The sequence below is a fragment of the Gadus macrocephalus genome, chromosome 4, assembly GCF_031168955.1.
Source record: "Gadus macrocephalus chromosome 4, ASM3116895v1".
Classification (NCBI taxonomy): Eukaryota; Metazoa; Chordata; class Actinopteri; order Gadiformes; family Gadidae; genus Gadus; species Gadus macrocephalus.
Genome location: NC_082385.1, coordinates 23,424,259 through 23,437,028, shown reverse-complemented (window position 1 = coordinate 23,437,028; position 12,770 = coordinate 23,424,259).

The window sequence follows — 12,770 nt, the reverse complement described above, 5'->3', positions numbered from 1 at the left end:
CGGTTGAACGCTGATTGGCTGTTACGTTACACATGTCACTCAGTGGCCACGCTGTTGAACGCTGATTGGCTGTCATCACGCGAAATTCGTGTCAAAGTTCAAATATTTCAACTCGAGCGAATTTGTCGCGCCACAAATCCTCGTAAACGCGCTCGCCTGTGCACGGCGAAAGTGTGGCGTGACAAATCAAAACAAATCAAAAAAATTCGCCCGATACGCGTCTATACGTTCACTTTGTATGGGATCTTGTTGCCCCGTCGCGTTTGGTGTGAACGCACTGGAGAAGTTTCAAGATAGACAGCCAAAATTGACATTTTTATTCAGAAAATAACCGGTCCTTTTGCTTCCTATAAAAAGCATGTTTGTGACACGATATGGATACATCATTTAGCCTGCATGTGGAGGGCCACATAAGGTAAGAAATTGGTTGACGTAAACTTTGCTGCTGGTTCTGTTTGCTCGTGATGACCTGGCCAAAGGTTACCCACGGTCCTAAGCGTTTGTGATCTGATTCTGGTTGGTGCTCCAGCTAGTATGCATTGTATAGATTGCAGCTAGTAGCAGCTACACACGGTGCGATTGCTATGCCAATGTGGTTATAGTTGTTTTGTCTGATTGAGATATGTGACGACTTGGAGCCTGGTAGGCCTATCCTGACATAAATATGTTCTCACATAACCTGTGTGATTATCCTAAACTGTAGGGGATTTTATTTGCGGGCAATTTGCTTATGATGTTGCAATGAGTGAAGTCTACATTGGTCCTTCGCAAGTGTTTACTGGTGGTCAGGATTTGGCAGATGCGATTCTCCTCTGGGCGCTGTTTTTTTTTTTTTTTTTTATGCAGCATAACGTATGCTACCAGCAGCCCTTGCTCGTCTTCAAAAGGCTGATGCTCAGTACCTCGTTTCATTTCGTACCCCCTTTACAGTCTGGCATTGTTTGTCTGGTAAACTTTGTTGATGTCAAGATAAGTGTTAAATTGCCAACACTGTTCTTTGTCCTGTGTGTATTAGTATTACATATCCCGAGCCAATACCCTGTTGTTTCCAACGCCGTTTTGCAAAACAAGCCAAAACACAAACTGTGTTTTCAACTTATTGTTCGAATAGGATTTTCCACACCTGACTATACACTGTAGAGCATATTGTAATGCAGCGTTGAATGGATGAATAGCTTACATAAGGGTACCCAGCACTTTTCAAACCACACTCAAGCTTATGGTTATTGTCCCCACCACTTCTAAAAACAAACTGACGCCCTTGATCTGTGCCATCGGGTTTTGAAAATAAAAACACATTGAATTATAAGCACTGAAAAAAATGTTGCCTCTGAATTTAACTCTTTCAAATTTCAATATATCATATTCACCTTTATTTTTCAATGTTAAAAATGTCAACGTTAAAAAATTCAACGTTGAAATATTCAACTCAAATATTTTCAACGTCCCAAAATTCAGTCCGCCAAAGTCACCATCAAAATTCAATGTACGAAATTCAGTGTTAACATCCGGGGACCCAAGAAAGAGCAATCGATCCTAGATCGCGGTCAAACGAGTGGGCACGTCGTTGGATGCCTGACTCTCTCACGCGGGAAGGCAAAACAGATTTAGCCATGTCCAACGGCAACAGCAGCAGTAACATTGCTTCGGTGAGTACATTTTTCTATATATATATATATGCCATTAGTATGGGTTGTTTCTGTAAGATTCAGCAATGGACAATACTAACGGACACTTGTACATAAGAAGGACGTCGAATTGAAAAATAAGGGTAGTTCGGAATTTTGGACATAGGGCCTGATTCCCAAGTTAGCCTTGGTGTTCTTATCATTGGAGACTAGGCTAGCGCAAGTCAACGGCCATATTTTGATGCTGGTTTATAACGTCTTTGTTGAAGATTTCAGGGGTACAGTTGTAACAGTCAGGTTTATAATATGTAGCGCCACTAGGTGGCGCCCCCCTCTTTTGTTTGGTTATACGAGATAACGTGGAGTGAAGAAGTGCGTGCTCTTCCGCTCGGCTAGAATAAACAGCAGTATACGATTGAAGTCTCCCTTTTTAATATGAGTTATTTAGTAACTGATTTGTTGTAGGCAGGAATCCCGGACTTTCCACCTGTGTGTTAAATATATATAGTGCCATGGAGACCTGGCGTGGTATGGTCAAAAGCTTATAGTATACTAAAAGTACCGTGAGGAGAATCTCGCATGTTGCCTCATTCATGCTAACCCTGACCTACACCATCGCACGTTACACAGTATGTGGATAGACCAATTGTATGAAGGTATTATTGTAGCAAAAGTCTTTAGCACCTGTAACTGCAGAATTTGAATGCGTACACTAAAGTCACAGTAAATTTGAAGTTGTATATATTTATTTTGCATGTGTACTCTAAAGTCACAAATGTGTAACAGTACATTTGTAGTCGTAAAAAAAAATATATATATTTTTTATACCATTGTAAACACAAAATAGGGTCTACGAGTACGCTAATCTGTGTTACAGGTGCACAAATCCTTTTGCTACAATTATTGCAGCGCAGTTTACGAATGTGCATTCGTAAACCCAAATTTGAACAAATGCATCAGAAATTGCACATCTGTGAACGCTATATGTTAATTCAGCATTTTAATGAGCGAGCACAAAACCATTTTACAACTGCTCGAATCTCCTCCTGCAAGTCTCAGCTGTGGGGTTTTTTGCAGGTTGTTTTGCAACACCCCTAGGTGGTAAATGTGTAGCAAAAGTATTCGTATCCGTAGATGACAGAGCGTCCGTGAGCGGGACAAAATAGTCCCGCCCATAATTTCCTAATCCAATGAAAGTCGCCGGCAGGGATGCATTTCTCAAATTACAGTGACGGCTGGTGGTGATTTTGGGTGGGTGGGCTAAAGAATGCATTACATTTATCAATACTTCACAGGGTTCCAGACGCCATGAGGTCACCTTTATATCTCTGTTCATAACTTTCATATAATGTGAATGATTTTTAAACAAGATTAAGGTGTAGAGAAAGGCATGTCTTTATTTGAAGCACAATTATAAATAGAAGAAAAATAAGGTGTTTAAAGTGCTTCACTGAGCTGAAATTGAACATTTCGAACTAAACCATTAAGCAAAATAAAACTTTTTTTGTGCTTAAAGTATTACACAATTAAAATGTTGACTGGTCTCCCTTTGCGCAAAATGCGGCTGTAGACGATCACACACTCTTTGGTAGAGACGTCTGTGTCGCCGTCAATCATGAAGGACATGTAGGCCTATGTGGCGTTTCCGACGTCCGCAGCTGTCTTTTGCTTTAAGGTGTCGCCCATTAGGCCTACTGCAATGAATTGTGCACATGCCATCTCATTGCTATACGTCGGGTTGATGTTTAATCCATTTCTCTTCATGAGAATAATTTCGGATTTAAATTGAGAATGGCAACTCCTCTTTGGCAATGTCGATTCCTTAGAGAACCTTATTGTTACTGCCTGTCGCTGAAATGCAGCTTGGAGAGGGGCCACTATCTCTACACACTTGTCACGTCATGTTGGGTTATTTAGACAGCTTTTTAAATGTTTCGATACGAAACGTAGTTGACCCGCTTACAAATGCACTATTACCGGCCATATTCTGACCGCACTCCTGACAGTAAATCTGTACACCGTTTGGTTGATGTGTCCCCAATCTTTTCACTTCCAATTTTTCCTCCAAAGACATTAAAGAAAACCGATTAGAAAGTAAATAATCCACTTCATTCATTTTCATGCTAACGCCCGCCATACTGCACTTGCGCTACTGACTGTGCTGTGATTAGTCGAAGGTCACTGTACTGTAGCTACTGTGCTAGGTCAGCCTTTGGGCTAAACTAGTTTAGCCCAAATGGGAAGCATATGAAGGGGGCGTGTCAGGGCACCTGTCAATCAAACGTCAAACTTTTTGGTGCTGTTGCTCCTTTAGGTTCTACCAACATTTAAAACAATATGTTCTAAGTTTTTAATAATATTTTTTTTATTTTCACTGTAAGAGGGATAGCCCTGTTAGCCCATTTATACCAGCCGTCCCTGACTGGGACCCATCGCGCGCCAGCCATGGAGCTATAAAGATCGCAGCATTCTCAGTACGTTTCTTTCTGGAGAAGTGAAGAGGGCGTCCTACTGAACGGAGGTGGGTATCCTACATTATGTAAAATGAAATGACTTAGTTCAAGTGAATTCTCCCCAAAGTATTGCATTAACATTTCTGAATTTATGTTATGGCGACCATTAAAATACATTCAAGGACATTTGCGGCATGTTAATGAAATACTTTGGGGGGAATTCACTTGAACTAAGTCATTTCATTTAACATAATGTAGGATACCCATCTCCGTTCAGTAGGACGCCCTCTTCACTTCTCCAGAAAGAAACGTATCCCGCGCTGGGTATGCTGCGATCTTTATAGCTCCATGACTGTCACGCAGTGGGTCCCAGTGTAATTTGAGAAATGCATCCCTGCCGGCGATTTTCATTGGATTAGGAAATTATGGGCGGGACTATTTTGTCCCGCTCACGGACGCTCTGTCATCTACGGATACGAATACTTTTGCTACACATTCACCACCTAGGGGTGTTGCAAAACAACCTGCAAAAAACCCCACAGCTGAGACTTGCAGGAGCAGATTCGAGCAGTTGTAAAATGGTTTTGTGCTCGCTCATTAAAATGCTGAATTAACATAGCGTTCACAGATGTGCAACTTCTGATGCATTTGTTCAAATTTGGGTTTACGAATGCACACCGTTTGGGCATGTTCTCAGATTATGAAACACGGGTGTGCGAATGTGTTTTGCACCAACTGCGCTGCAATAATTGTAGCAAAAGGATTTGTGCACCTGTAACACAGATTAGCGTACTCGTAGACCCTATTTTGTGTTTACAATGGTATAAAAAATATGTATTTTTTTTTTACGACTACAAATGTACTGTTACACATTTGTGACTTTAGAGTACACATGCAAAATAAATATATACGACTTCAAATTTACTGTGACTTTAGTGTACGCATTCAAAATCTGCAGTTACAGGTGCTAAAGACTTTTGCTACAATAATACCTTCATACAATTGCCTCTGTCAAATAATGCTCCCACTGCAGAATCACGTTATGTTACACCACTACTCACCCCATGAACATTGTTTATGCTGTTTTATAACGTATATATTGAAGATTTCAGGGGTGCAGTATGTGCAATGTATGTCATGTAAAAAAAATAGCACTTCAAGAAAAAACATAAATAATCAATTAAACTAAATAAATAACTTCAACTACTGTTGCATATTTTCAAAGAAAGTTGTCCAATCCCGGGTTGCTTTAAACTCACTCAAGTCGTCGGCATGTTTCGGCATGGTAAGTGAAGCTATACGGAGGGAATTGAATCTAACACGTGTGAGAGGAAAATACCGTGATCTACTTCAAGCCCCCCGGGCTAAGGCCCGGGTGCTCTCTGTCGTCTACCTATTGATCTCTGGCCATCTCCACCCCTTGTCCTCAGGTAAAGACCGTCAAGTGGGCGTGGCCTAGTGGGCGTGGCCGGGGTGCCGTACTGGCTTCGGCTTCTTTGTATATATAAAAGCGCTGCTATCTGTGGCTGGAGCAGCCTCCAATAAGGTCTTGCTCCCCTTGTGGCTATGTATAGTATTTACGGCTTATATGTTTGGTCCTAATTCATTGGTTCTATGTGTGGGTAGCTTAGATTCTTAAAATACGTAACAATCCCTCCTTGGTCATCTTAGATGACCATACAATAATATTTTAAATCATAAACACCATTTACCACACCGAAAACATAGTCAAAGTAGGATAATTCATCAACACCACCAACCGAGTGGGAAAACTCGGTTTTTACCGAGCAAAAACCATCACGGATTACCATAACACTGTAACGGCATTCACCTTGTGGGTCTCATTGGGAATACAGGTCATTATTTAACAATACAACAATGAACATAAATCTTGTTATCATACAATCACATGGCCAAACAGCACACAAACAAAACCATTCATAGAAATCCTGAGCTAATACTTTTGGTCATGTGCTACAAGGTCATACAATTTTCATCATGTGCAAAAGTAAAGTAAAAATTGGTAGTCATAATACAATTTAAAAAATTCAAGATTATTGATAGCCTAGCATGGATTCGGGTGGTTCAGGTGATCTTCGTGCATTGGTTCGCTGTTGCATGTGGGTGGTTTTGGGCGTTGTTATTATCGTAGCCATTGTTTCTTCTGACGCCGTCGGGCCTGTAATTCATGAACCCAAGACTCGTCCCTCCTTGTCAAGGGCTCAACTCAGAGAGGTTACGCCTACATCATGGGAGCCTCCAAACAGGTTCTCCGTCGTCGTCGTGTCAGTAACAGGTGGCCTGTAAAACAACCGTCTCAAGGAAGATCAACAGTACCATTATCAATGCAGCGATTCAGAAATAACGGGTTACACTGGCAACCAAGCAACACTACACAATAACAAACATAGTCTGGTATGGTTGTTTTAAAATGTGTTATTCAAGTAAATCCGGGATATTGATTATCTTAAATACAGTTGATTCTACTAGAATAGTATAGGTGTGACTATTCTAGATATTACAGCTGGATAGGGTCGGGCCCCTCAGGGGTCCGACCCTATCTGCTCTCTGTCGTCTACCTATTGATCTCTGGCCATCTCCACCCCTTGTCCTCAGGTAAAGACCGTCAAGTGGGCGTGGCCTAGTGGGCGTGGCCGGGGTGCCGTACTGGCTTCGGCTTCTTCGTAAGCCTGAATGGCACTTGGCACTTCTGTAGCGCCCATTGCTGTGGTGATCAGCAGATGCAGTAGCCCTCGTGCGCAGGGAATACAACGGCAGCCGGTGACAATTAACACGGTCTCTGCATTTATTCCCGCGACGGGCACTGGATTCTGCCTTTCCACCTCCCAAACATATTCTCCATCCATCCTGTGAAAGGGTCATTAATGCCGGAGTTCTCTGCCAATTCTAATCTGAGGGATTGTAATCATACCAGCACCCTGGCCACCAACCCATCCGGAGCGATTCAAATCCTGCTGTTATTTGATCTCCTCATGTGACTGTTGGTCCTTGCTCGGCGGTGGTAGTTTGTAGGCTCCAGGTGTGTCTGCATCTGGTTCTGGAACTTTTTTCTTCTATTGCAGAAATACAAACTCATGTACAGCAGTTAGTTGTTCAAAAACATATTTCCATGAATTCTAATTTTAATTGTTTTACAGTATCTACTTTGATTTAATTTCACACTACATCCCTCCTTGCGCATTGCTTCAGCCATGCGCATTGAAAGATGTAAAAGGGAAATAACAATGTTAAAATTTGCATGTTCAACATCACTTCTGTGTTAACCGTATCTCATAATAACAGTTACCTTCATCATACTACCCGATTGTCCTACACTAACTATGTATATTGGATGACTTAATCTTCATTTATTCTACCTATTGCTCGCATTTGATGTTGTCCACACTTTGATTCACTCCTATGTACATCGCATACCACATCAAACGTGAATACGCCTTATTAAATCGCCACTTTCTGCATACCACATCAAACGTGAATATGTCTTAGCAAAGTGACTTATTTTATAGCTATACATGTCCCGGACACGTTCATTACTATTTCCAAAACAGTTTTTTTAGCTACGCAGGTCCCAGACCTAACTATACCATTACATGAACAGTATTTATTATTATAATTATCTAGCTTTTTGTTGGTCAACATCAAATCGATACATTAATTAAACCTTCTGACTTACCGACCTACCCGATTTCTCCCTGTGTGAGCCCGCGAATGACAACTCTCCCGGGGCCTCCCCATGAGCCCCACCGTTACCACCTCAGAACACTGCAGGAACGATTAGTCGATTAACGTGTGGCCCGGAGGCTCCCAGGAAGTGCCACAATCCTACGTCTTGACACCTGGTGAACCTTCAGCTAGGTCAATCAAAACCGTCTAAACTAGTTAGAATAAAGAGTCATTCAGACTTACAACAATTATGCACATCTGGGTATTAAATATATGGTGATATTCTACAAACTAAACAAAAACTGAACCTAAAAGAAAAATTCAGAAGTTATCGGTTGAAACAAATGTTATTGTAATTGAACTACAGCAGTTGAGCTAACTCCCGCCTTGTGCACCGGTTAAAACCATGAATGCCGGGCATCCATCACTGCTTGGGTTGCAAAGGCCTGAAGAGGAAGAACAAATTTAGTACAAATGTGAACATTTACAGATCGTTTAAACTATTAATGTTGGTGAATCAAAAAACATTGATTACAATCTACACAAATATTTGCGTGTTTTGCCGATATCAACTAGGGAGTGGCTCTCTGCATTTCAGCATCCAGACACACAGACCCTCAAATATACAAACACTTAACTAAATTTACATCTTGGTTTCAACACATGGCTAGGTGTGAGGGTGGGAGGGGGCAAGGGGAAGAAAATGTTTGCAGGGACAAAGGGTGGGGAGGGGGGGATCTGACGACCGGATTTGGGACAAAGGGATGGGGGGGGGGGGTGTCTGACTACCGGACCTGGAAGACTGGGACAAAGGGTGGGGGGGGGGTTACACGTGTGTAGGGGGCCTGGAGGGTCTTTTACCTTTAATAATTCATCGTCTTTAATAACAAAATACTAACAGACTTGAATGTAAAATGAAGCATGCAGTCTAGGGTGGCATTTAGCGGATCGGCAGATAAGATAGTATACACTCCGAACGTCCGCTATGATGCTACTGCTTAGGAACACAGACCGTGTCGGCCTCAGCGGAGAAGTGAAAGATAACTCTCGTTAACATATATTTTGGCCCGATCTATACAGAGACCGATAGTGGAGGGCTTCACCTCTCAACCAGTACCAAGAATGATCGTTAACGACGAGTACTAAAAACAACTCAAGTGTGAAGAAAGGGGGAGGTTGGGCCTTCAGTGTTCCTTGCAACCGTTGATCTACACGTGTTGTTATGCTAGGCTTCTGCAGCAGCACGATCGGACGGTGGCTAAAACAAACTTACACCTAAATGTTCTTATAACCAATCCTATTTCAGATTAAATCTTTAAGACAAAGAGTTCTACTTACCTCAGAGGTGCAGGCCTGTTGAAGTTGTTTTAGCGTCGCGCCGGGACGGGACTTTCTTCCAAACGTTAGGGTCACCATCTATGTTGCATATTTTCGAAGAAAGTTGTCCAATCCCGGGTTGCTTTAAACTCACTTCATTTATTATAAAGTCGTCGGCATGTTTCGGCATGTTTCGGCATGGTAAGTGAAGCTATACGGAGGGAATTGAATCTAACACGTGTGAGAGGAAAATACCGTGATCTACTTCAAGCCCCCCGGGCTAAGGCCCGGGTGCTCTCTGTCGTCTACCTATTGATCTCTGGCCATCTCCACCCCTTGTCCTCAGGTAAAGACCGTCAAGTGGGCGTGGCCTAGTGGGCGTGGCCGGGGTGCCGTACTGGCTTCGGCTTCTTCGTATATATAAAAGCGCTGCTATCTGTGGCTGGAGCAGCCTCCAATAAGGTCTTGCTCCCCTTGTGGCTATGTATAGTATTTACGGCTTATATGTTTGGTCCTAATTCATTGGGTCTATGTGTGGGTAGCTTAGATTCTTAAAATACGTAACACTACAAAAGTGTAGCAAGTAGTTAAAACTTGTATGTATGTGAATGGGCTTATGCATGTGTGGATTTATATATGCAATAGCTCATAATTATTCAAAATATCCAATAATACAAACATTTTATTTTGAGTTACGTTATTTCAATGCATAAATATTCATTGCTTAGAATTCAATGGGTTTTTATTTTCAAAATCCGATGGCACAGATTTACTTCCATAAGTGATGCACAACACTGCTTAGAGGGCTCAAAATTAACACTCGCCAAACTGGGTAAAGTAGTCTGAAGTTATTGAGTCCACCCGCCACTTTGGCTGGACACATCTTGTCCTTCAGCTGCAGAGAGCTGAGAGCAGTCAACAGTAGCCTATAGACACATTTTGAAATAAGCCATGGAAGAACTACTCCAAAAACATTCACAACAACCTATTTTCGTTTTATGCGGAATATTCAAGGCGCTGGTTCTCCGCAGAAAAAAGTGGGGCGCATCAACCCTGCGCGCATACAGCATGCGCGCTGTTTACAAACATTCAGTCACGAGGAGATTCAACCTTTTAAATTGAGCAGCATGAATGTGTTCAGCATGAATGTGTTCATTTGAATTGTTTAAATATGCTACAGTGGTCATTTCTTTAGCCAATTCATGTAAAACAATGAGGGTTTTGATTGTAGCGTAGCCTGTGATAAAATAAATAAGTTGTTACATTTCGTGCACTCGCTCAAATTGATCGCTATAGACTACCTTAGGTTTATGAACTAAACGGCGGCAAGCTAGCGAAAGCCGGCGGCATGCTTTGCGGTGTACCGGTATTTAACAACCATGGTGAATCAAAATATGATCACACACTTCTTCTTCTTCTTTATATAGCCTGCCTATACATTTTTTTAAGTGCAATAAACACGGACAATATCCGACCGATTTTTTTCCAATTTGACCGGTAAAATTAAACCTTCCCGGTCACATGACCGGCACCAATTTCTTCTAGCGAAAACACTGATACAGATATAGATATTAATATCATTGTTCTACGGGGGGGGAAACAATTCTGAATCAGCAAAAGTTACTATTGCCAGGTTAGGCTCTTGTCTAAATAAGTGCAGCCCTATTCATTTTTTCTACAATTATTACTGCATACAAGGATATAATATTGATTGTGAATCTCAAATGAGACCAAGATGACATGCTCAAAGGTAATTAGAGTGAAATGCAAGGGTTAAGGTTATGCAAGTTTTCGATCACACTGTGTCCTCAAAAATTTATTTTTATGCTACTGAATTTTTGTGCTTGCTGGCACCAGTGCTACCACTTAAAAAAAAATAAGCGAACAGCCCTGGATATGCATTTATAGTTCTTCCTTAATGTATTTACTGTTTTTATATTCTTGCTTTTAACAGGATGAGTTGGATGGCACTGCACAGGTCTGGAACACACACACCATCAGGCCATCGAAAAACCTTAACGTCCCCAGCGGTCGGCCGAACGTGATGTTTGCATTACCTGAACTCTATGGGACAAGAGACTTCCTTTCCCCAATTGAAGATGGTGATTTTCAACTGTGCAAAAATGAATATCTTTCGCCAGACCAAACCGTTTGATCCAGATCTATATGAACTATGCAACATCTTTATGGCTGATTCCAATCTCACTCTAGCAACAGATCCATATCAGGCAGTGAATTTGTACATGCACCTCAGAGAGGCCATCAGGGCATGTGTGTAGGTCAGACGTATTTAGTTGTGTCTTGTGTTGAGCTTCGAAGTGGCAGGATTTTTCGGTCACACAAGTAATCCACCTTGCTGTCCTTTTCCTTTTATAAGTTTCCTTTAAAGTCATAGCTCAACATCTCTAGCTTTTGGCAAATGTTACATTCCTACGATAGTTTAGAAACACAGAAATGAGGGGGGGCTTTATAGACAAAGCCTGTAAAAAGTAAATCAAATGTGTATCAATTTCAGAACTTTACTTTAACAAATGTATCACTTTTTTCAGTTAGAATTGTATTTAACAAAAAAGGTAACTGGCTTCAGTAACTAAATGTGAATACTTATTCTGAGTCTTTCAAGATAGAATATTATTGGATTTCAAATGATGGGACCAAAAAAATGGATGTATCTATCTATCGAACTCTGAACATCTGATGGCCAATCAGTACAAACATTGACATGTTACCGACAGAAAAGCATTTTGAAATTATCTGTGCATTTACAACCTGTAGTTTCAAATACTGAGAGAGGGGTTAAAAAACGACGACACACGCTATTCATGTTTTTGTTGAGACTGGAACATTTTTTATTACTGTAACTATATTGCTATCCCGTATGTGGAACTCTGAATAAACAAAAAATCGCCAAACAAGTTTGGTGCTGTTTCCTGATATTTTCAGGCCATATTTTTCACTGGCCACATTAGCTAGATGAAAAACGTAACAATGAATTAATAATTGTACTTCTTCAAGAACAATTGACTTCATTGTTCTTGCAATCAGACTAGTATTACTTTTCATACCATGACAAGTTCCTGCAGTCTTCTTCTTAATGTCACATGATGTTGCTATGGTGTCAAGACAGCTGATTGTATACAGCAGTGGGTGCGGTCTTCCTGCCGGTTCAAGTAGGATGACCTGAAACCTGTATAAAATCAGCTGGCTTGATACCACAGCAACATCATGTGACATTTAGAAGAAGACTGCATAAGCATGAAAAGAAAAGTAATACTAGTCAGGGGTTGACACTAAGGTTTCAAAAGCACTTGCCCATCGGGCAAGTACAGGTCAGGTTCAACTTGCCCGAATGTAATGTTCACTTGCCCAAATTATAATCAGAATCGTGAACGGGCCTCTTTTTGCCAGGCACCCGGCCTGGTTTTGGGGGGCCTCAGAAAAATCATCCTAGCTCAGACTGAAGCTGAATGTTAGCTTCCACACATGTTGTGTTTAAAAAATAACAAACTTCTCTTTGTTTACTTATTTATCGAGCGGTCACATCATGCCATGAAGTGATTTCAGTCCACAGTTGCAACCTATTAAAGCTATCGCCAAGTTATATGTAGACCTGCATGATTTGATGCAAATGTACATAACTAAATGTCAGAGGTAGTAGCAAAGATATGTCTTTTTTAACTTTCAAGTA